This window comes from Bos grunniens, chromosome 7 (genome assembly GCF_055505025.1).
Source record: "Bos grunniens cultivar Pamir isolate PY7600 chromosome 7, Bosgru_T2T1.0, whole genome shotgun sequence".
Classification (NCBI taxonomy): Eukaryota; Metazoa; Chordata; class Mammalia; order Artiodactyla; family Bovidae; genus Bos; species Bos grunniens.
The window spans coordinates 21,062,101-21,083,820 of NC_141171.1; the positions used below are offsets into that span (position 1 = coordinate 21,062,101).

Consider the following 21,720-nt stretch of genomic DNA (forward strand, 5'->3'; position numbering starts at 1 on the left):
CCCTCCTACACTGTTGGCAGGAATGAAAATTGGTGCAGCCACTATGGAGGACAGTATGAAGGTTTCTTAAGAAAGCAAAGATAGAGCTACCATATGATCCAGCAATCCCACTCCTGGATATATTTCCGGATAAAACACTAATTCAAAAATACATGCACCCCAGTGTTCATAGCAGCACTATTCACAATAGCCAAGACATGGAAGCAGCCTAAGTGTCCACTGACAGATGAGTGGATAAAGAAGGTGCAGTATATACACACAGTGAACGCTACTCAGCCATAAAAGGGATGAAATGCCATTTGCAGTAACATGGATGGACCTAGAGTTTCTCACACTAAGTGAATTAAGCCAGACAAAGACAAGTATCAGATGATGTCAGTAATATGTGGAATCTAAAATATGATACAAATAAATTTATTTATAAAACAGAAAAAAACTCACAGACATAGAGAACAAATTTATGATTACCAAAGGGAAAGTGAAAGGAGGGATAAATTAGGAGTATGGGATTAACAGTCACACAGCAATAAATATAAAATACATAAACAACAAGAATTTACTATAGAGCACAGGGAACTATATTCAATATCTTGTAATAACCAATGATGGAAAAGAATCTGAAAAAGAATATATATATATGTATATATGTACACACTCACACATATATAGCTGAATCACTTTGCTGTATTCCTGAAACTAACACAACATTGTAAATCAATTGTAGTTCAGTTTAAAAAACAAAAACCAAAAAAAACCCTTATTTGTTCTCCTTTGGAGGTTGATCATTATTGGGAAAAATTGAAGTTCTGGTAATCAAAGAGCTGATGAGGGAAAATCCTCCTCATAGCAGACCTGTAAAATGCTAACAGCACAGGGACACTGTATAACTGCTCATGTGCTGTCTGCACAGGTACGCTTCATGCATAAAAAGAGTAAGATTTTTCTCACGTCCCCAGGAATCGAGTTCCACCACCCTCCCACCATCAAGAATGTATTTATGGGGCTTCAGGGGTGGCTCCGTGGTCACAAATCCCTGAGTCGGGAAGATCCCCTGGAGAAGGAAATGGCAACACACTCCAGCGTACTTGCCTGGGAAATCCCATAGACAGAGGAGCCTGGCGGGCTACAGTGCACGGGGTCTCAAAAGAGTCGGACACAACTCAACAACTAAACAAAAACGTTGGTATTAGTAATTTAACACTGTCATAGGCATTCAGAAAGCTGAACAAAATGCCAAATAAAAGATACCTATGACAAAGAGCAATAGTTGAAAAAGTGAATCATCCTGACAGTATTCAGAAAATGTCTTTATAAACAACACAGGCATGAGAAAGTGGAAATCTCTAATGGCAAGCCCCGCTACCTGGAATTAACCCCTGTTGAGAGCGTGGGGCGGACAGGAACTGACAGTCACTGACGGGGGACAGAGGGCGGGCCGAGTGTCCAGTCTAGAGTTTGCCCACAAATTTTAATTATGAGTCTTGAGCAAGTTTCTTTGTTTTGCTGTGTTTCAGCTTGCTTGTTTGTTCAATGGAATAATAACCATCAAAGAGATGTTGTGAGTGTGAAATTGGATAATTTATGGGAAAAGTTAAGTGGAAGGCCAGATGAGAGTAATGTGTTAACTAAATGCCATCCATCACTGTTCCCCTTTCACCTCTGACCCTTCTTTCTAGACTTCCCTGTGCTCGGGTACCCACGGAGGCGGGGGTGCGTGAAGACGCCAGGTGTGTTGCGCATTTGTGGTCCCAAGCTTTGGCTGGGAGAATCCTGGGTGGCCTGGGCTCAAGAGTATGTCCCGTTGCGGTGGTTGGGTTCTGGTAGCTTCCTCAGATGTTTAGAACCACATTATAGGTTGATTTCTTAGTTCTGGTTTCTAAGCCACCCGGGGGTGAGAATAGAACTCTGGCATCCAATCCTCAGGGAAGCCCATAGACTCAAATGGAGGCGATGTCTTACTGCATCTCTGCACACCCAGGTGGACTTTCTGTCTAATCTCTTCTCCTAAGAATCCTGGCCTTTTAAATATATATATATTAAAATTAACCATCACAGCACCTAAGCATAGCATCTGGTCCTGGGTGGGATCCTATGACTGAAAAAGAACATTGGGGAAATGCTAAGGAAATCTGAATAAATATGGATTATTGTTAATAATAATGTATCAATATTGGTTCATTCATTAAGACCAATCTACCATGCTGATGCCAGAAATAAACAGTGAGGGAAACTGGGTATGGAGTATATGAAGACTCTATACCATCTTCACAATTTATCTGAAAACCTAAGGTGACAAATTAGAAGGAGAAAGAGATGATAAGCACAGTAGAAACACAAAGGTGGCTGAGCCCAGCTCCCGCGCTCTCGCCTAGCGGTGGGGACACCACTTCCCACAACCCAGGTGCCCAGTCCTCTCACATCTTGAGTTTCTGCTAGTTTTCTTCCTTTCTGTGAGCCCAGGGTGTTAGTTTTCTTTCCTCGAGTGTTGCTTGGGCTTTACAGGAGGGGAGACACAAGCAATGGAGTCTGCCCTGTTGCTAGAAACATGTCCCATGACAGAGACTGATCTTTCTCAAAGCAAAACAAAAATACAACAACTCTACTTTTCTGACTTTAACAAAAATTTAACAGTATATTTTGCCTATCACTTTTTGTCAGTTACAATAAGTATGCCCTATTTTATTTCAATAGATTTAATTTTTAAGACACTTGTTGGTTCATAGGGGAAGGTGCAGAGGTTTCCGTGTGCCCCCCCACCTTACCTGACACATTTAAAACTGAGTTAGTCATTGAGAAATAACCTTCTACAAAGCTTCTATCAATTTAAATGCCCTTCAACATCACCATTGCCCCCACAGCCTTGCCATGATGGTTAGTAATTAAATGTAAAAGTTTTGCCAGTCAGTGGTGTGAAAAATGATGTCTCAATCATCAACTGATTAATTTGATGTATTAATCTTCATTTATTTGGTCATTAAAAATATTGATCACCTTTTTCTTCCTTCTTTTTCTTTCTTTCTTCCTCTCTCTCTCTCTCTCTCAGGTATCTGTATCTCTTCATTAAGTATTTTATTTTTCCTGAGATTTTCATCTTATTGATTTGTAGGTATTCTTTACATATGATGGTCACTAACACTTTGTCCATTATATATGCTGTGAGTAATTTTCCCAGTTTGTTCTCTGCCTTAGCTCCCAGATATAAAGAGAGTTTTTAGTCATTAGCCCTGGGGAAAACTTTTCCTCTACATTGGTTCTGTAGCTGAATAGCCCTGTCAGGGAGTTGGGAGAGAGAGGAATTCCAGGTCACATGCTTGGTCCCTTATAATCTCCCCCTTAAAAAAGGTCAATTAACTTTTTTTTAAATGACAATATACTGAAAAATCTAGGATATACCACGAAAGCATAAAGAAGAAGCATGTTTTCCCTCTTAAATACCACCACTGCTTTTCAGCCTAGCTTCAGCAAAGCAAAATTTGCCCTGAAGCTCTGCAACCCTGATCCATCCTTGAGAGCCATGAGTTGGGGGCAGTTTATGGGTTTTGTGGAACATCAAGGTTGGATCCTGCTTGCATCACTAGCATCTTACGAGAGAAAGCAGAGCAGGGCGGAGTGGAGGTGGAGCAGAGTTTCGGCAAATAGTATGGGCACCTAGGAGTATTCCTTACAAATCTTGTAAGAGATGGTGAGGAGGAATGATTATTTTTGCCCTCTTCATCATTGGTTCCCAACAATTGTGAGTGGAGCATGCTGCAGGAGAATTTTCTGCCTTATCCTCTGAGAGATGTTGCGTTGCTAGGTTACCAAGTGTACCAGGCTTCCAGGGAACAATGTACCAATAAGAATCGTGTTCAACTTTGAAAAATAAAATAGATATTGATATTTTTAAAGGGTAAGAATAGTATTGGAACATGATTTGCAAGTCCTGAGTTGCAATTCTACCATTTCAAGTAAAAATGCCATTTCAAGTGTGTGTGGATGGATGGATGGATGAATAGGTGGCTGGAATGATGAAGAATGACAGCTTTATTGACATACAGTTCACATAATTCTGCCATTTCTAAGCCTTGGTTTTCTCATCTATAAAATATGTGAAAATGATTCTGTGCTCAATAGAGTTGAAAACTGCCCTCCTGTTTTCCCTTACCTGTTCTGATTCCCTCATAGCACATCTGATCTTTTTTTTTTTTTAATGATACTTTAAAAGATCAACACGTCCAGAAAATTCATTTGGATAAAGGGCCTGACTTCTTGATAATGTAGTTCCCTATCATTTATTTTCTAACAACATTATGTAGTTTAAATTTATATACTATAGGATTTCCCTGGTGGTCCAGTGGTTGGGTCTCTGAGCTTCCACTATAGGGGACCCAGGTACAACCCCTGATCTGGGAACTAAGATCCCACAACCCACATGGACCAGCCAAAAAAAAAATTTTTTTTGAAAAAAAATAAAACAGACATTAAAATAATTTTTTCCATACTATAAACTTTACCATTTTAAATGTTCAATTCAACAGTTTTTAGTATATTTACAAAATTTACAACCATTGCCACCATCTACTTCCAGCACATTCTCATCATCCCCTGGGGTCTAAAGGAGACCCCGTCCCCATTAGCAGTCACTCACACCCACCCCCAAGGCCCTGGGACTCAATAACCCACTCTTTGTGGATTTGCCTATTTTGGACGCTTCACGTAAATGAAATCACATGCTATATGGTCCTTTGTGTCTGGCTTCTGAAATTCCCCTGATTTTGTTGTTCATCCGTGCTGCATTGTGAGTGCTGTTACTTTTTAAATTTTAATTTTTAAGATTAATTTTTATTGAAGTAGAAGTTGCTTTACAATGTTGTGTTAATTTCCACTATACCACAAAATGATTCAGTTATACATATATATCAATATATATACACGTGCATTCTTCTTCATATTATTTTACCTTATGGTACAGGATATTGCCTATAGTTCCCTGTGCTAAATGATCATAAACATCATACAACTGTCTGTGCTCAGGGCCCAGGGGGGCCAGATCAATGTTTTATTCCCTTTCCTGCTCCCATGGTCTGGACATGGGAGGAGAGGACAGGATTCAGGCAGTAGAGGCAGGGACGATGCAGGAAGGCTGAGACAGGCGGGAGGAGCCATGTGACAGGAGGCCTGGCAGCAGGACAACACTGGGATGTCAGGGTCCTGCCTAAGACCCCAGGAGAATGATGGTGCCCCCAGCCTGGCGCTGGGAGCCTGGAGGGAAAGGGGATCCATTGGGGGAGATGGTGGGGTAACCACCCACCCTGGTTGGCCAGGGCTGAGGTGTTCCCAAGATGTAGGACTTAGAACACTTCAACCAGACGGGCTGGTTCCCTGGAGTTTGGGGTTCCCACGGACCAGCCAAGGTCAGATACGTCAGCAGACAGTTGGGAGCAAAAGTCAGAGGACTATGGAGAAGAAATACAGCCCCGACAGTACAATGTTCCCACAGGGCCGGCATCTGGCTCCAGCTGCCCTCTGTCCCCACCCCGTTCCCAGCCGAGGAATTGGCCCTTTGACCCACTCTGCTGGGCTCTGGGCAGCTGTTGACTTTCAAAACAAAACCCGAAAACCTCATGACGTGTTTTCCGAGGTCTATTTACTACCTGTCCATCTGCAGAGAGCCTGTTGTGGGCCTATCTTGGTAGGACTTTTTCATCTGATGCCCTCCTGGTCGTCCCGAGGGAGTCGAGGAGGCTGTAAAACCCAGTCGCAGTTCTGCAGGACCCCCATTGCCCCCACCAGCCCATGCTCCTGCCCCCACCGAGCTCAGGAGAGACTTGTGGCTCCAAGGGCAGCTGGGTTTCTCTCGGGGGTGGGTTGTGCGCTGTCCACTGCTGTGCAGTTTGTACCTGATCATTTCATCTGCATGCAAACACGCTTTTCCTTCTTCCTCTCCCATCTGGATGCTTTTTATTTCATTTTCCCACCCAACTGCCGTGGTGGGAACTCCTAGTAGACGTCAAATAGAAGTGATGAGAGTAGGAATCCTCCGTTTGCCCTGGTCTTGGAAAAAGGTGTGCAGTCTTGAACTGTGAGACCCTGGTGGCTTCAGGGTCTGCGCAGGTGCCCTGGTCAGGCTGAGCAAGTCCCCTCCCAGTCCTGGTCCTGGTCTAGGGAGCGTTTTTATTGACAGAGAAATGTAGACACCTGTTCCATCATCCTCTGCATCCTACTGAGACGATCTCATGGGTTTCACCCTTTATTCTGTTGACCTGTAGTGTGTGCCCTGACTGTCAGATGTTAAACCAACCTTGCATTCCCCAACATGTAGAATCATTTACATATGTTTCATGCATTTGGTTTGCTAATATTTTGTGGAGGAAATCACTGCAAATGGTGACTGCAGTCACCAGAAATGAAAAGATGTTTGCTCCTTGGAAGGAAAACTATGACAAACTTAGGAGAAGGCAATGGCACCCCACTCCAGTACTCTTGCCTGGAAAATTGCATGGATGGAGGAGCCTGATAGGCTGCAGTCCATGGGGCCGCTAAGAGCGACTTCACTTTCACTTTTCACTTTCATGCACTGGAGAGGGAAATGACAACCCACTCCAGTGTTCTTGCCTGGAGAATCCCAGGGATGGGGGAGCCTGGTGGGCTGCCGTCTATGGGGTCACACAGAGTCGGACATGACTGAGGGGACTTAGCAGCAGTAGCAGCAGACAGTGTATTAAAAAGCAGAGGTATCACTTTGCTACCATAGTCCATATAGTCAAAGCAGTGGGTTTTTTCTAGTAATCACATATGGATTTGAGAGTTGGATCATAAAGAAGGCTGAATGCTGAAGAATTAATGCTTTTGAACTGTGGTGTTGGAGACTCTTGAGAGTCTCTCAGACTGCACGGATATCAAACCAACTAATCATAAAGGAAATCAACCCTGAATATTCATTGGAAGGACTGTACTGAAGCTGAAGCTGCAATACTTTGGCCACCTGATATGAAGAGCTAACTCATTGGAAAAGACTCTGATGCTGGGAAAGATTGAAGGCAGAAGGAGAAGGGGGTGGCAGAGGATGAGATGATTAGAGAGCATCACTGACTCAATGACAGGAGTTTGAACAAACTTGGGAGATGGTGAACCCCAGGGAAGCCTGGTGTCCCTGGGGTCACAAAGAGTCAGACATGTCTTAGAGACTGAACAACAAGTAGAGGAAGAAAGACCAGAGCTCTCTGCTGTGCAAGTTCACAGCCGGAAGTTGGCCATCTGTAGGCCAGGACACGGGCCCTCACCAGGAATCAGCCATACTGGCACCCTGCTCTCAGACTCCAGCCTCTGGAACCAGAGAAATGACTGTGCTTTAAGCCCCCAGTCTGTGCTATTATTCCTGCAATCCAAGAGGATGAACACACTAATCATGATACTAACTATAATTGTAAGCTGTTGCTACTGGGAGAGGTGGGGAGAAGGGTCCACAGGATTTCCTGTGCATGGTTTTTGCAACTTCCTGTGAATCTGTAATGATTACAGAAGTTCTTTGAAATTCCTTTTTTTAAAGCAGAAATTAAAAACAGAAAAGACAGTGAGGAGCTGAGTGGAAGAGTGTGGCTAAACCCATACAGAATGGGCAGCCTCCATGGGTGGCCCTGGGCCCAGAAAGGGACCGTGTGTGTGGAGGCTTCTACCTAGGACAGCGCAGGGCGGGGCCTCTGGCTTGTCCTCTCTCTGAGCTCAGTGTGGCAACACCGACTCTGTAGTCCCCTTGTGAACCCAGAGCAGAAGTGCCAGAAGCCTCCAGCAGAAGAGGAACAGTCATGCTCTCAGCACCCTTGAGAGCTGCCAGCCACCCGAGGTCCACAGAATTTCCCCATAAAAGGCGAGGTAGCAACTGATTTTCATTTTGGAGATGAGGAGGCCTCTGTCACCACTATGCAATTCTGCCATGTAGCCTCCAGAAACCTCTTGTAAAGGAATGTAGACAGCTGTGTTCTAGTAAAACTTTATTTACAAAAGCAAGCAGTGGGCCAGACGGGGTCCAGCCTGGGCTTTCCCCTGGCATTCCCCTCTCAGTTGAATGTGGGCACAAGCAACTTGTCAAGAATCACCTGAGTCTCCTGTTTTGCTGGGTGTTGGTGAACAAGCAGTGAGACCTTCTGGCATGTGGTCAGAAACCTATAACTAGATGCAGAGAAAGACAGAGGTCTGCTGCTCCACGGGCACAGGATCTTCTTAGGGGACTCTTGTGTCAAGTGGAAGAGTCTCACAGAGATCATCAACCTGTGTGTGGGGATGGACCAGCCTCATCATGTGCCTTTGCGGTGTCATGGCTTCTAGGTGGCTGGTTGTGTCTACTTACCTATCTGTCTATTGGTCGTCTGTCTGTGTATGTATGCTTCTCTATCTATTAATATCTGACATATATCCATCTATCTATATCATCTATTTATCTATCTATCATCTATTATTCAGCTATCTATTTATCTATCTACTGTCTATCTATCTTTGTTCAGCCGCTGTCCTGTCCAGCTCTTTGTGACCCCCATGGACTGCAGCACACCAGGCTTCCCTGTCCTTCACTGTCTCCTGGAGTTTGCTCAAATCTGTGTCCATTGAGTCAGTGATGCCATTGAGCCATCTCATTCTCAGTCGCCCCCCTCTCCTCCTGCTCTCAATCTTTCCCAGCATCAGAGTCTTTTCCAATGAGTTGGCTCTTCACATCAGGTGGCCAAAGTATTGGAGCTTCAGCATCAGACCTTCCAGTGAATATTCAGGGTTGATTTCCTTTAGTATTGACTGGTTTGATCTCTTTGCAGTCCAAGGGACTCTCAAGAATCTTCTCCAGCACCAGAGTTCAAAAGCATCAGTTCTTTGACACTCAGCCTTCTTTATAGTCCAACTCTCACATCCATACACGACTGCTGGAAAAACCATCTATCTGTCTGTCATCTACCTATCATCTACTGTCTATCTATCTATCTACCTACCTACCTGCTAGAGGAGCCGTGCATTCACACTGAGATCCAAGTTCTGAGCCCATCCCTCCTCACTTCTTGTCACCCCACCTTCTCATGCTTGCAGACATCTCCTTCAACCACAAGAAACAAGACTCTGAGCATCCCCAGTGTGTCTCTTTCTTTGCTCAAAGATACCACCCTCTGGATCTTGCCCATCCCTCCCCGGCTGCCCCACTCTGTCCAGCACCCCTGCCCTGCCCCCTGGTCCCAGGAAGCATCCCGCCAGCTCAGTGCTCTGGGAGCTAATTGAGCTCCCCACCCCCTTCTCTGCCAGGTGGGGGACCCCGCTGCCTACCCTGAGCCAGGAAGTGAAGATGGGGGGCCTGGCCTCCATGGTTCTTCCTTCCTGAACGTTTACTCAGGAAACAGATCGAAATGGCAGAGGAGAGTGAGAGGGGGTTATTGATAAGTGTCTGCTAACCAAGTGGGGTGCTGCCCCGAGGCTTAACAGTGAGAAGTGTGTGTGTGGGAGGGGCACCAAGAAGGAGATGCTGATCTAATCAAGCTCCCCTTCCACGAAATCCTGCAGTGAGGGACCGTCCTTGTCTCCTTATCTGGGGTTGATCTGCACTTCTGAGTTTTCCGGGAAGGAGCAAGCAGCACTCAGGTCCCCAGAGAGGAGCCATCGGAGCCTGTTGGCAGAGCACACCCCGCCTCCCCCTCCCTGCACTTTCTCTGAGTCATCGAGTCTTCCTGACCTTGTTTCCTTCTGAGCCCAGAGCCCAGCATCAGGCCCCTCGCCCTCCCTCTGACCCTGATGTGTTTGATCCAGATGCTGACCCAATTCTCAGTGCATGTGGTAAGGGAGGCAGGGCAAGGTGAGGGGAGGCTGGCCGTCACCTAGCAGGAGGCTTGCCCCAGACGACTCTCTACACCAGGACACTGGGCAGTGTCTGGGACATCTGTGCTCATCACACTGGGGGAACTGCTGGCATCGAGGGTGTGGGGCTAGGGAGGCTGAGCTAAACCCCACAGAACCCAGGATGGGCCCCCACAGAGAAGGATCTTCTGGTCAGCAGGGCCTGGCGGGGACACCCTGGCCAAGATTGACCCCCCTCCCGCCAGGAGACCAGCATGGAGCCTTCCTGGCATCTCTGAGTCCTGTTTCGTGAGCAGCAGTCAGATGCTCCTCCCACAAGCTCCTGGAAGCTGAGATGGCCTCTTGGTCCTTGTACTCCACGGTGATTGTCATGGCGCTGCCTCGAGTTAATAACCTTGGTGAAATGCCACGAGCCCCAGAGTGACTCAGCAGCCCTGCTGTGCTGCCCTTCCTCCAGGGCAGGCTCTCACCTGCAGCCCCCAGCCAGTCAGTAGTCAGTGGGTGGCGGCTGCACATCCCATTCCCCAGAGGCCCAGCTCCCTGTCGACATAACAACCCAGAACCCGGCCCCTGGCATTCCCAGGCCCAGACGATAGCTCCTCTGGGTCCCCTGACACTCCAGGACTTCAGATGCAGCTCCAAGGCAGCTGGGGTTCTTATCACAGAAATCCGTCCGTCTGTCTGCTGAGGACTGGGGCAGCAGGTCAGCACCAGAGCCCTCCCCAGGTAGAGGAAGCAGCACGGGGATGCACGTGTGGTCCAGGGGCAAGAGAGACCCAAGTCCCATCAGGAAAGGGTTTGGTCCAGATCGGGAAGCCCGGAAAGGGTCCAGTCCCAGTCTCCTCCTGGGTCTGTGAGTCAGCCATGGTGAAGCCCCCAGCTCTGTGTGGGCCTCACCCAGAGATCCTGAGGTGGCTGAGATGCCCGTGCTCATCACGACGCCAGGGAGGGAGGTGGGGCTCCTGGCATCCAGTGGGGGGAATGGATGCTCAACATCCTACAGTGCCCAGGACACCCCCCAGAAAAGGACCCACCCCTGAATGTCCAAAGTGCCAAGGGGAAGACAGCCAGGAGCACACCTGAAATGTATGGAGTCAGGTTCTGGGCCCAGAAGGATGGCAGCGTGTGGGGAGGGTCCAGAGGGGCCAGGCCAGAGCGGTGAGTAGCCCTGGAGGACCTACAGATGTGACAGGACAGTGCCCAGTGGGGGCTGGCAGAACACGAGGCCTCATCTCTCATCTATTTATCTCTGTCTCTCTGTCATCTGTTTGTCATCTATCTATATATCATCTATTTTTAAAATAATTTTATTTATTTGGTTGTTCCAGGTCTTAGTTGCAGCATGTGGGATCTAGTTCCCTGACTGGGGATCGAACCTGGGCCCTCTGCACTGGGAACATGGAGTCTTAGCCACTAGACCACCAGGGAAGTCCCTATGTTCATTGTTAACAGTTCATTTTGAAGATTTTGAGATAGTTTGTTTGTGCCCTCCAAAAGTGTCTGTTTGCCCCAGTCCTTTGGAAGCTCTGTAATCAAATCCCTCTGGCCTTCAAAGTCGGATTCCCCGGGGATTCCCAGTCCCCTGGCCGGATCCCCAGGCTGGGAAGCCTAATGTGGGGCCTAGAACCTTCACAACAGTGGAAGGACTTCTTTGGTATTATTGTTCTCCAGTTTTTGAGTCGCCCACCCAGCAAGTATAGAATTTTATTTTATCGAAATTGTTCCCCTCCTACCCCTGGTGGCTCAGATGGTAAAGCATCTGCCTGCAATGCAGGAGACCCATGTTAGATCTCTGGGTCGGGAAGATCCCCCCAGAGAAGGAAATAGCAACCCACTGCAGTACTCTTGCTTAGAAAATTCCATGGACAGAGAAGCCTGGTAGGCTATAGTCCGTGGGGTTGCAGAGTCAGACACAACCGAGCGACTTCACTACACTACCTACCACTTCACTGTGATTTCTCCTTTGTCCTTGGATGTGGGATATCTTTTTTTGGTGGGTTCCAGTATCTTCCTGTTGTTCAACAACTAGTTGTGATTTTGGTGCTCTGGCAGGAGAAGATGAGCACATGTCCTTCCACTGCACCATCTTAATCTCATCTCGAGATAGTTTGCAACTTAGAGAAGAGGTGCAGAAACAGCGGTACAGAGGGCACCCTTACACCCTTACCCAGCTTCCCTGGGGCACATCTCTTCCATAGCCATAGAACATTGATCAAGGCTGAGAAGCTAGTCTTGCTGCAGTGCTACCGACTAAAGCATAGAACCAATTCAAATTTCACTGGTTTTTCCACTAATGAACTTTTTCCATTTTCCATCCTATCCAGGACCCCACATTCATTAAGTTGGTTTGTTCATCTCTTATTGATTAATTGAAAATCTTTATATATGAAGGACCTCATGGTTTTGTCCCTCGTACCTGTGACAAAGTATTTCCCATTTTTCCATTTCGTTTTGTTGTGGGGAACTGGGAATCCCGTAGACCAGTCCTAACTCCAACCAGAGGGGATGGGAGAGTCCCCTAGGAAGATGCCGCATCCCACGTTAAGGAGAGTTATGGGAACATCAGGCGCCCAGCAGGGCACTAGCCACATGCCGGGCCCTCCACAAACTGTTCCCACACCTTCCCATCCCCCTAAGCATTCACTGTTGCCCTAGCACGTGTTGAACAGCGACACAAGAGCATGTGAAAACCCTTAGGATTTCACCCTGCAGAGCTGTGCTGGCCATGAGCAGAGCTTCATCCCTCTGAGCCAACATCTGTTGAATGAGGAGTCAGTGAGGGGACCTCACCAGGCACGCGGGGATGCAGGGTGTGTCTCAAGGATCTCCAGGGAGGAGCAGAGGCCAGTTCTCACCCTCCTGTGGTCTGGGAACTCCGCTGACCTCTCCGGGGAGCCCTCCTGGGCAATTTGCAAGTGAGAAGATTGGCACCTGGTATCCAGGCCGCCCCCTCCCTACCCTTCTGTGACCTAGATTGTCCTTTTTTTTGGTTGTTTTCTCTCTAGTCTCATTAAGGGGGGGATTCTCTGTCCTTAAGACGAACCGTGTTGGGAACAGATAGAGGCCGCACCATAGATTCACGACTTGTGAGGCTGGGATTGTTCAAGATTGCACTTCTGACGTGGGGGACCACGGAGACTAGTCTACACATTACAAGTTGAATCTTCCTCATGTCCTAATTTGGGGCTAAAGATGGGATGAGAAATGGACCCCGAAGAACTGGGGAGGGGCGTCTGAGCCAATGAGAGCTCTCCCGTGCAGACAGGGGCAGAGGTCACGGGCTGAGGGCCGAGGCTGAAGATGGGATCAGGGGAGGGGGTGACATCAGCTGTGGCATGTGTTACCCATCTCCTCACACACATCCCTCCCACTCCTTGCTTCATAGTTTGTAAAACACTTATCGAGTGTCTGCTCAGGACACCAGGGGTTCAAAGATTGCTTAAAGCCCTGATGTAGCCTAGTGGAGTGGCTGGAGAGGCAGTGGCACTCAGGCAGTATGACCACGGCAACACCAAGCCAGGAAGGCTTCCTGGAGGAGGTGGCAGCCAAACTGAGTTTGAAAGAAAGGCAGAATAAAGGCCATCAGCAGACTGGTGGGTGGACTGGGAATCAGGTGGGGGAATCCAAGAGAAGTTCTCCCAGCTCCGAGGTGATGAAAATGTTAGGAACTTTTCTGTTTTTTGGGTTTTTTTTTTGATGTGGACTATTTTTTAAGTCTTTAATGAACTAGTTATAATATTGCTTGTGTTTTTTGTTTTATTTCGGTTTTTCGACCCCAAGTCATATGGGATCTTAGCTCCCCAGCCAGGGATGGAACCTTTGCCCCATGCATTGGAAGACTGAGTTGTAACCACTGGACTGCCAAGGAAGTCCTGCTTCTCTCTGTTTGAGATTCTTCATTTGTAATATTGGAATCTCATTCTCTCCTGCTGCATGATCCTCACCAGCTCTGAAAATGGTACCTGCTGAGCTGTCTGGGGCAGCCCAGAAGAGCACCAGGAACCCAGGGACTTAAGGAACAGGGACTTACCCCCCTGCAGGGCTAGAGGCTGAATGTCCGAGGTCAGGGTGTGGGCAGGGCAACTCCTACTGAGGTGGGGTGTCTTCTGTGCTCCCCTGCTTCTTGGGGTGCTGGCAGTCTGGCATCCCTTGGCCTAGAGAAGCACTGCCCACCTTTGCCCCCCGTGGAACCGCTTGCATGCTCGCATCCCAGCCCTGAGCCTGCTGTCTGGCTCCTGCCAGATGTCCACCCTGTGACTTGCCCATTCTCCATTCTCCCTGGATGCCTGGCTCCCAAAACCAGCCCCACAGCCAGAGTGAGGGTCAGGGTCCTCCCTGGGCCCCCCGTGAGTCACCACCCAAGGGTATGAGTGCCAAACCAGCCACCCCTCTGCAGGACGGGGACCTGAGGCCCAGGAGGGTGGCCCCCTTTGCTGTGGTTAACGTGACACGTGTCAGGTGTGTCCAAGCAGCCGTCTCCCGGGCCTCTGTGTCTGGCCCTGTCCAGGCAGGGGCAGGACCCCAGAGTGAAGGTCCCTCCAGAGCAGGCAGGGAGGGCGGGCAGGCAAGCGCCAGGGTAGAGGAGCAGCTTACATTCTCGGGATGTTTGTCCAGTCCACCATCCCTCCCAGCCATTTCCTGGCCCCTCTCAGACAAGCGGCGCTGGCATCCAGCCAGGGCTGGTGGTTTTCCATGCAGGGGATCAGTCTGGGTCCACAGTCCCAACCTGGGAGGCAGGACACACAGGTTCCAGGCCCCCACCCCACTGCAGCGCTTCCCAGCGTGTGACTTGGAGTTCCTATGACACCTGACACTGTGGACACTGGGGTTGTGTGATTTCCAGGGGGAGGGGCAGGGATGCTGTAACAGTCCCAGCACCCTAACCCAGGACCACCCCCCACAGAGAAGGACTTGCCTGGCTCAGCAGCACCCAGGGGTCTGTAGGCACAGCAAACAGGGGCTTCTGCGTCCAGGTCTCTGGATCCTGGAATACCAGAACCAAGGGTCCTCTTCACCGGACCGGGTGGTCCTCACCAGCGCTCTCGCCTGCAAGAGTTGAGTCTGTCACCTGCTCTCTGAGCGCTGTTTCTGTGGAGTTATTTACATTCTGCCTCATTCCACAAAGAACTGAGGTGATGTTCAATCAAATAGAAAATCACAAATAGCTTTATAAAATCAAGTTGGGGGCTGAGACTCTGTGCTCCCAATTCAGGGGCCCAGCTTTGATCTCTGGTCTGGGAATTGGATCCCACACACCACAACTAAGAGACGGTGCAGCCAAATAAATAAATGAATAGATATTTTTGAAAAATCAAGTAGGGGGCGATGCTATGGGGCCCTCTCAGAGCTCCAGTTCTGGCACTGGCTTCTCCCAGCTCTGCCGCCAGCCGACCCTCAGGGAGTTTCAGAACCTCATCTCAAAACCTCCACCCTTTGTGATGTGATGCTGCACTCGAATTCCATTTGTTTTATGTGGGAAAGCCCTACTTTCTTTTTAGATTTGTTCGTGAGTATAAATATGTAGTATGCATAGTATGTATGCATAAATGTATAATGTGTTTGTGTGCTCAGTCGTATCAGACTCTGTGCAACTCCATGGCTGGTAGCCTGCCAGGCTCCTCTGTCCATGGGATTCTCCAGGCAAGAATACTGGAGTGGGTTGCCATTTCCTCCTCCAGGGGATCTTCCCGACCCAGGAATCAAACTTGCACCTCTTTCATCTCCTGTATTACCTGGCATGTTCTTTACCACTGGGTCACCTGGGAGGCCCCTAAATGTGTAATGCATGTGTGCAAGGTCGCTTCAGTCGTGTCCAACTCTTTGTGACCCCATGAACTGTAGCCCACCAGGCTTCTCTGTCCATGGGATTCTCCAGGCAAGAATACTGGAGTGGGTTGGCCATACTCTGCTCCAGGGCATCTTCCCAACCCAGGAATCGAACCCTCGTCTCTTATGTCTCCTGCATTGGCAGGCAGGTTCTTTACTGCTAGCGCCACCTGGGAAGCCCATAAATGTGTAATACATGTATAGAAGTATATAACACATGCGTACAGCACACTATATACATGTGGTATATGTACACGTGTATGTGTGTGTGTATATATGTGTTACACACACGTTGTATGTGTCTACAATACATGCAACAGCAGATCCACTGTTGGAGGCCCTTCCCCACTTTAGATTCCTCCCCTTGGAGTCCCGGTTCAGCTGCCTTGAGAACCATAAACCTTCTCCGTGTCTGTTCTCAGCTCTGGGGCCCAGGAAGGTGGTCTTGGGCACATGCTGACTTTGTATCGAGACGTCTACCCTGCCCTTCCGCTCCCATGCCCTGTGTAGTCCCCTCTCCCTGAGCCTGAGTGAGACCACCACCTGCTTCTCCCCAGGAGAGGGTGGCAGAAGTGACGGGCTGTCAGGCCCGTGTATGGGGTACATCCTCTAGGGCTCCCTGAAGCAGGCCCCCTCGACACCCCCTCTTGCCAGCTTCGATGAGATCAGCTGCCACGTGATGAGAAGGTTTGTGAAGGGGCCCACATGGCCAGGACCTGGGGGCAACCTATGGGATCTGAGAGCTGAAAGCAGGGACCGCAGTCCTGAGCCCTGAGGAGGCACCTATAGCGACAGCCTGAAGGAACTCAGAGGTGGCCCTCCCCAGTCGAGGTGCTGATGAGCCGACAGCCCCAGCTCCACCTGGGTTGCAGCCCTGGGGGCCCTGGGGCCAAGCCCGGACTTAGCTGTGCCTTGACTCCTGAGCCCCCAACCCTGAGACACTAGACGGTGGAAATTCGTCACTCAGCGTAGAAAATGAACCTGCTGCCCTGATGCCCCAGCCTGTGCCCTGCAGAGGAAACACAGAGATGCCAGGCTTTGCACACATGCCAGCAGCCCGCGTGACCGTGTGCAGAGCCAGTGAGCTCAGGACAAAGGGAATGCCCAGGCTCCCCATTCCCCAGACGATGGGGGCTCACCTGAGGCTGCTTCCAGGCCCTGCCCCACCTGTGCCGGTGACCCCATCCTCCAGGGGGCTCTGCACGTGTCTGGGAGCCATGCTGGCCCTGCAGGAAGGGCTGGACCCCACCCCGTGCCGAGTTCCAGCACCCCACGTGCAGGCTCGGACGGAGCTAGCTGCTGGAAGTGACCCCAGCGTGTTTGTTTTTCTTGCCGGTCTCCCTGGCCCTCCCGGCTGTATGTCTGCACGTCATGTGGGTTGGGAAACTCAGTCTCGGAGGCCAGCAGCCCTGTGACCCCTGCTCTAGGAACATGCATGCCTGCAGCGTGTATCCGTGTGTCTGCGTGTGCGCGCGTGCATGTGTGCGTGCCTGAGGGTGGCATCCCTTCTCCCGGGCTGTTCATCTCCCAGCAGCTTTCCAGATGGGTCCCCAGGGAAGGCACACACACTCACACACAGACACACACACACACACACACATGCAAGACAACCCAACCAGCATTTCTTCCCTCATTCCCCAGCAGCCCAGGGACAAATGTTGTCCCCCCCAAAGCAAAACAAAGCCTAACATCCAAACATCATCTTTCATGGGACCACCCAGCAGGCCTTTGGGAGGAGCCATGAACCCACTAAATAGGTATGTGAGTGTGTTCAGTCGTGTCCTACTCTTTGTGACCCGATGAACTGCAGCATGACAGGCTTCCCTGTCCTTCACCATCTCTCGGAGCTTGTTCAAACTCATGTCCACTAAGTTGATGAGGCCCTCCAACCATCTCATCCCCTGTCACCTTTTCTCCTCCTGCCTTCAATCTTTCCCAGCATCAGAGTCTTTTCCAATGAGTCAGTTCTTCACATCAGGTGGCCAAAGTATTGGAGCTTTAGCTTCAGCATCAGTCCTTCCAATGAATATTCAGTACTGATTTATTTCCTTTAGTATTGACTGGTTTGATCTCCTTGAAGCCCAAGGGACTCTCAAGAGTCTTCTCCAGCACAATTCGAAAGCATCAGTTCTTCGGCACTCAGCCTTCTTTATGGTCCAACTCTCACATCTGTAAATGACTACTGGAAAAACCATAGCTTTGATATACAGACCTTTTGTTGGCAAAGTGATGTCTTCGCTTTTTAATATGCTATCTAGGTTTCTCATAGCTTTTCTTCCAAGGAGCAAGCGTCTTTTAGTTTCACGACTGCAGTCATCAAGGACGTGGCTGAAGACACTGAGGCTCAGATAAGAATGTAACTTACAACAGGTTTTCATGTGAAGACACTGAAACCCTCTTGCCCTGTCGATGGGAATGTGCCTGGGGCAGCCACCGTGGAGAACAGTCTGGTGGTTCCTTAAAGAACTTAGCTTAGAATTACCGCTGGATCCAGGATTGAAACCAGGGGATGGAAGGAACACGTGCACACCCATGTACACAGCAGCGTATTCACAGTAGCTGAAGGGTGGAAACACCCCAAGTGTCCATCAGTGGATGGTGGGTAAACTAAATGTAATGTATACACACTGTGGGATATTACTCGGCCTTATATAGGAAGGAGATTCTGACACCTGCTACAACATGGATGGACCTTGAGGACATGATGCTCAGTGAGAGAAGCAGCCGCAGAAGGACAGACACTGTCTGATTCCACTCACAGGAAGTCCCTGGAGGAGTCAGATCCACAGAGACAAGAAGATGGTGGGGCCAGGGGCTGGGGGAGGGGATGGGGAGTCAGTGTTTCATGGGGACAGAGTTTCTGTTTGGGAAGATGAGAAAGTTCTGGAGGTGATGGTGGGGATGGTTGCCCAACAATGTGAATGTGCTTAGTGCCAGTGAGCTTAAAAATGGTCAAGAGGGTGAATTGTTTGTTAAGTATATCTGCGTGTGTGTGGGCTCAGTTGTGTCCGACTCTGTGACCCCCATGGACTGTAGCCCACGAGGCTCCTCTGTCCAAGGGATTTCCCAGCCAAGAATGCTGGAGTGGGTTGCCATTTCTTACTCCAGGGGATCTTCCCAACCAAGGGATCAAACCCATGTCTCTTGTGTCTCCTGCATTGGCAGGCGGATTCTTGACCAGTTGTGCCACCTGCTGCTGCTGCTAAGTTGCTTCAGTCGTGTCCGACTCTGTGCAACCCCATAGATGGCAGCCCACCAGGCTCTTCTGTCCCTGGGATTCTCCAGGCAAGAACACTGGAGTGGGTTGCCAGTTCCTTCTCCAGTTGTGCCACCTAGGACAGTTTTAAAAAAATAAAAGCTCTCCCAGTGCCTCTGCCCTTCTGTCCCCGCCCAACCCCGCAAGAAGGCCCCCTTCCTCCCTGACACACACCTCTCTCTCTCACTCCCCACTCTGAACCTTTGCTGTAGTCGTTAGCCTCCCAGAATTAATTTTTTTAATTAAAATTTGAACAAAAATCAGGCTTTCCTGAAGAGGAAGCTTAGACTCCAGCTTGGCAGGCACTGACAAGTGTCCACAGCAGACCCTGATTCTGGTTTCTTGTCACCAGCCCCTCCCCACAGTGTCACACCAAGCCAGCACCCAGGGGTGTGTGTGAGTCCCCCAGGGCTGTTGTAACAGTTACACACAACAGAAACATGTCTTCTTGCAGCTCCAGGGGCCAGAAGTCCAAGACCAAGGTGTCAGCAGGGCTGGCTCCATCTGAGGCCATGACAGAGGGTCTGTCCCAGGGTTTCTCGAGGCATTGGTGTACACCTCGCCCGACCTCTGCCTCTGTCTTCGTGTGCATGTTTGTGTCTAATCATCCCTGGTTTATCAGGATGCCAGTCATGTTGAATTAGGACCCCCCTTGCTCTGGTGTGGCTCCACCTTCGCTGATTGCTCCTGCATGTGTGTGGGCTAAGTCGCTTCAGTCGTGTCCAACTCTGTGCCACCCCATGGACTGTAGCCTGCCGGGCTCCTCTGCCAATGGGGTTCCTCAGGCAAGAATACTGGAATGGGCTGTTGTGTCCTCCTCCAGGGGATCATCTTGAACCAGGGATTGAAACCACGTGTTACTCCTGCAACGGCCCTGCCTCCAAATCAGGTTGCATTCTGAGGTCTGGGGTTAGGGCTGCGACATCTGATATGGAAGAAACACTATGTTCCCCACACCAGGGTGTGGGGTTCCCCCGAGTGTCTTCCCTGAATCTCGAGAGGAGTCTTCCAGCTCAGTCAGTAAGTGTTGTGGAGGAGACGCTATTGGGTGATGGGCCTGGGCAGGGGGATGGTGGAAGGCCACAGAGGGTCACGGGAAGGCCCACTCCCAAAGCAAGCACATTCCTGAGGCTGGCTCCAAACTCTTCTTCACTGAGAGCCGGGGTCTCCATGACTCCCCCTGCCCCCACCCCCAGCCCAGAATGCACCCTGCTCAAAGGCTGGGCTCTGCTCCTCTGGCTGCAGTGACTTCTCAGAAAAAAGGATGTGTCTGGGGGTGGCCTTGCCTAACAGAGTAGACACCCCTATCTTCCCAGTCTCAGGACCACCTTCTCCTCTCCCCTGCAACCTACACTTTCGTTTGGGTGAGGAGAGCCTCCCAGAACCTCAGATCCGCGTTGATCCCTCCCCGACCTTTTCAACCACTTAAATTCCTCTCCTTCCCCACCATGGCCTCCATCCAGGCCCCCCTCATGGTTCTCATTCAGGCTGTTCCCACCTGGGCTCCAGGTCTGCTCACCCATGAAACCCATGAGAATGCTTTAACCTAACATCAGAAGATAACCACGAATATGGTAACCCAGCCTGGATGCATCCATCTTTATACCAATGTGGTCATAAAGTGTGTTTAGTTTTTTTTTTTTCTGGAGAGGGACCTCAAAAGTCATGATGAGACCCTGCTTCTTATCCTCCCACCCTAAACCCATCACTGCTAGCATGGAAACTTCCCTTCACCCCCAGGAAGAGGCCCAAACTCCCTACATGGCAGGCATGTCCATTTTGGGCCACACTTGTGTGGCTTGAGTCATTGGCCCCTTGTCCTCTCTGCTCTGATCACCCACATCCTGGCTTGGACTCTGGGGACCGTCCAGCTAGGGCCTCTCATGGAACCCCCAGCCCTGGGGTTACCCATCCTCAAGCTCTGGGCCTGGACACTGTATACTGCAGGAAGCTTCTCATACTTAACCCCCCCCCCCTTTTTTTTTTTTAGAAAATGAGATATAATTCACATACCATAAAATTTGGGCTTCCCAGGTGGCTCAATGGTAAAGAATCCACCTGGCAATGCAGGAGACACAATAGATGCAGGTTCGATCCCTGGGTCAAGAAAATCCACTGAAGGAGGAAGTGGCAAGTCACTCCAGTATTCTTGCCTGGAGAATCCCATGGACCGAGGAGCTTGGTGAGCTACAGTCCATAGGATTGCAAACAATCAGTCACAACTGAAGTTGGATACGATGCACGCACCATAAAATTTACCCATTTACCAATCCAGTGTTTCTGGTACATTCACAAGGTTGTACAGTTATGACCACTACCTAATTCCAAAATATTTTCTTCACCCGCATAATAACCCTAGACCCTGTTCTGTCTTCCCCAGCCCCTGACAACCAGGACCCACTCTCTGTGGATTTTCCTGTTCTGCACGTTTCCCATCAGTGGAGTCACACCCTGTGTGTCCTTCTGTGTCTGCTTCTCTCACTGAGCATCGTGTTCTCAGGGTCTGTCCATGTGGTAGCGAGTGTCAGGGCTTCACCCCGTTTCATGGCTGAGTGATGCTCCCATGTGTGGAGGGACCACAGTTGTTTATCCATTATCCGTTGATGGACATTTGAGTCCTGTCCACTTTTGGCTGTTATAGATGATGTAGCTCTGGACATTGTGCACGCTTTTCTGTGTGGACATGTGCTTCCATGTCTCCTGGGTACATGCCTGGGAGTGGCATTGCAGGGTCAGAGGGTGATTCTATTTTAACCTTTGGAGGAACTGTCTGTCGTTCTTTTATCTCAGAGGCTGTTCATCTCTCCAGCTCAAGGTTCTGCAAACTGCAGCCA

General features: G+C 49.7%; 1 protein-coding gene across 5 annotated transcripts in view; it reads left to right on the forward strand.

Moving 5' to 3' along the window:
- GNG7 (G protein subunit gamma 7) overlaps positions 1–21,720 on the forward strand; it is a 138,356-nt gene that overhangs the window by 75,354 nt on the left and 41,282 nt on the right. For 2 of the 5 annotated variants that reach the window (XM_086410282.1, XM_086410281.1), the window contains one exon: positions 1,677–1,727. The exons of the other annotated variants lie outside the window; for them this stretch is intronic. The gene's annotated coding sequence lies outside the window, so the exon portion shown is untranslated. The remainder of the gene's footprint in view (positions 1–1,676; positions 1,728–21,720) is intronic. 5 annotated transcript variants of the gene reach the window in all.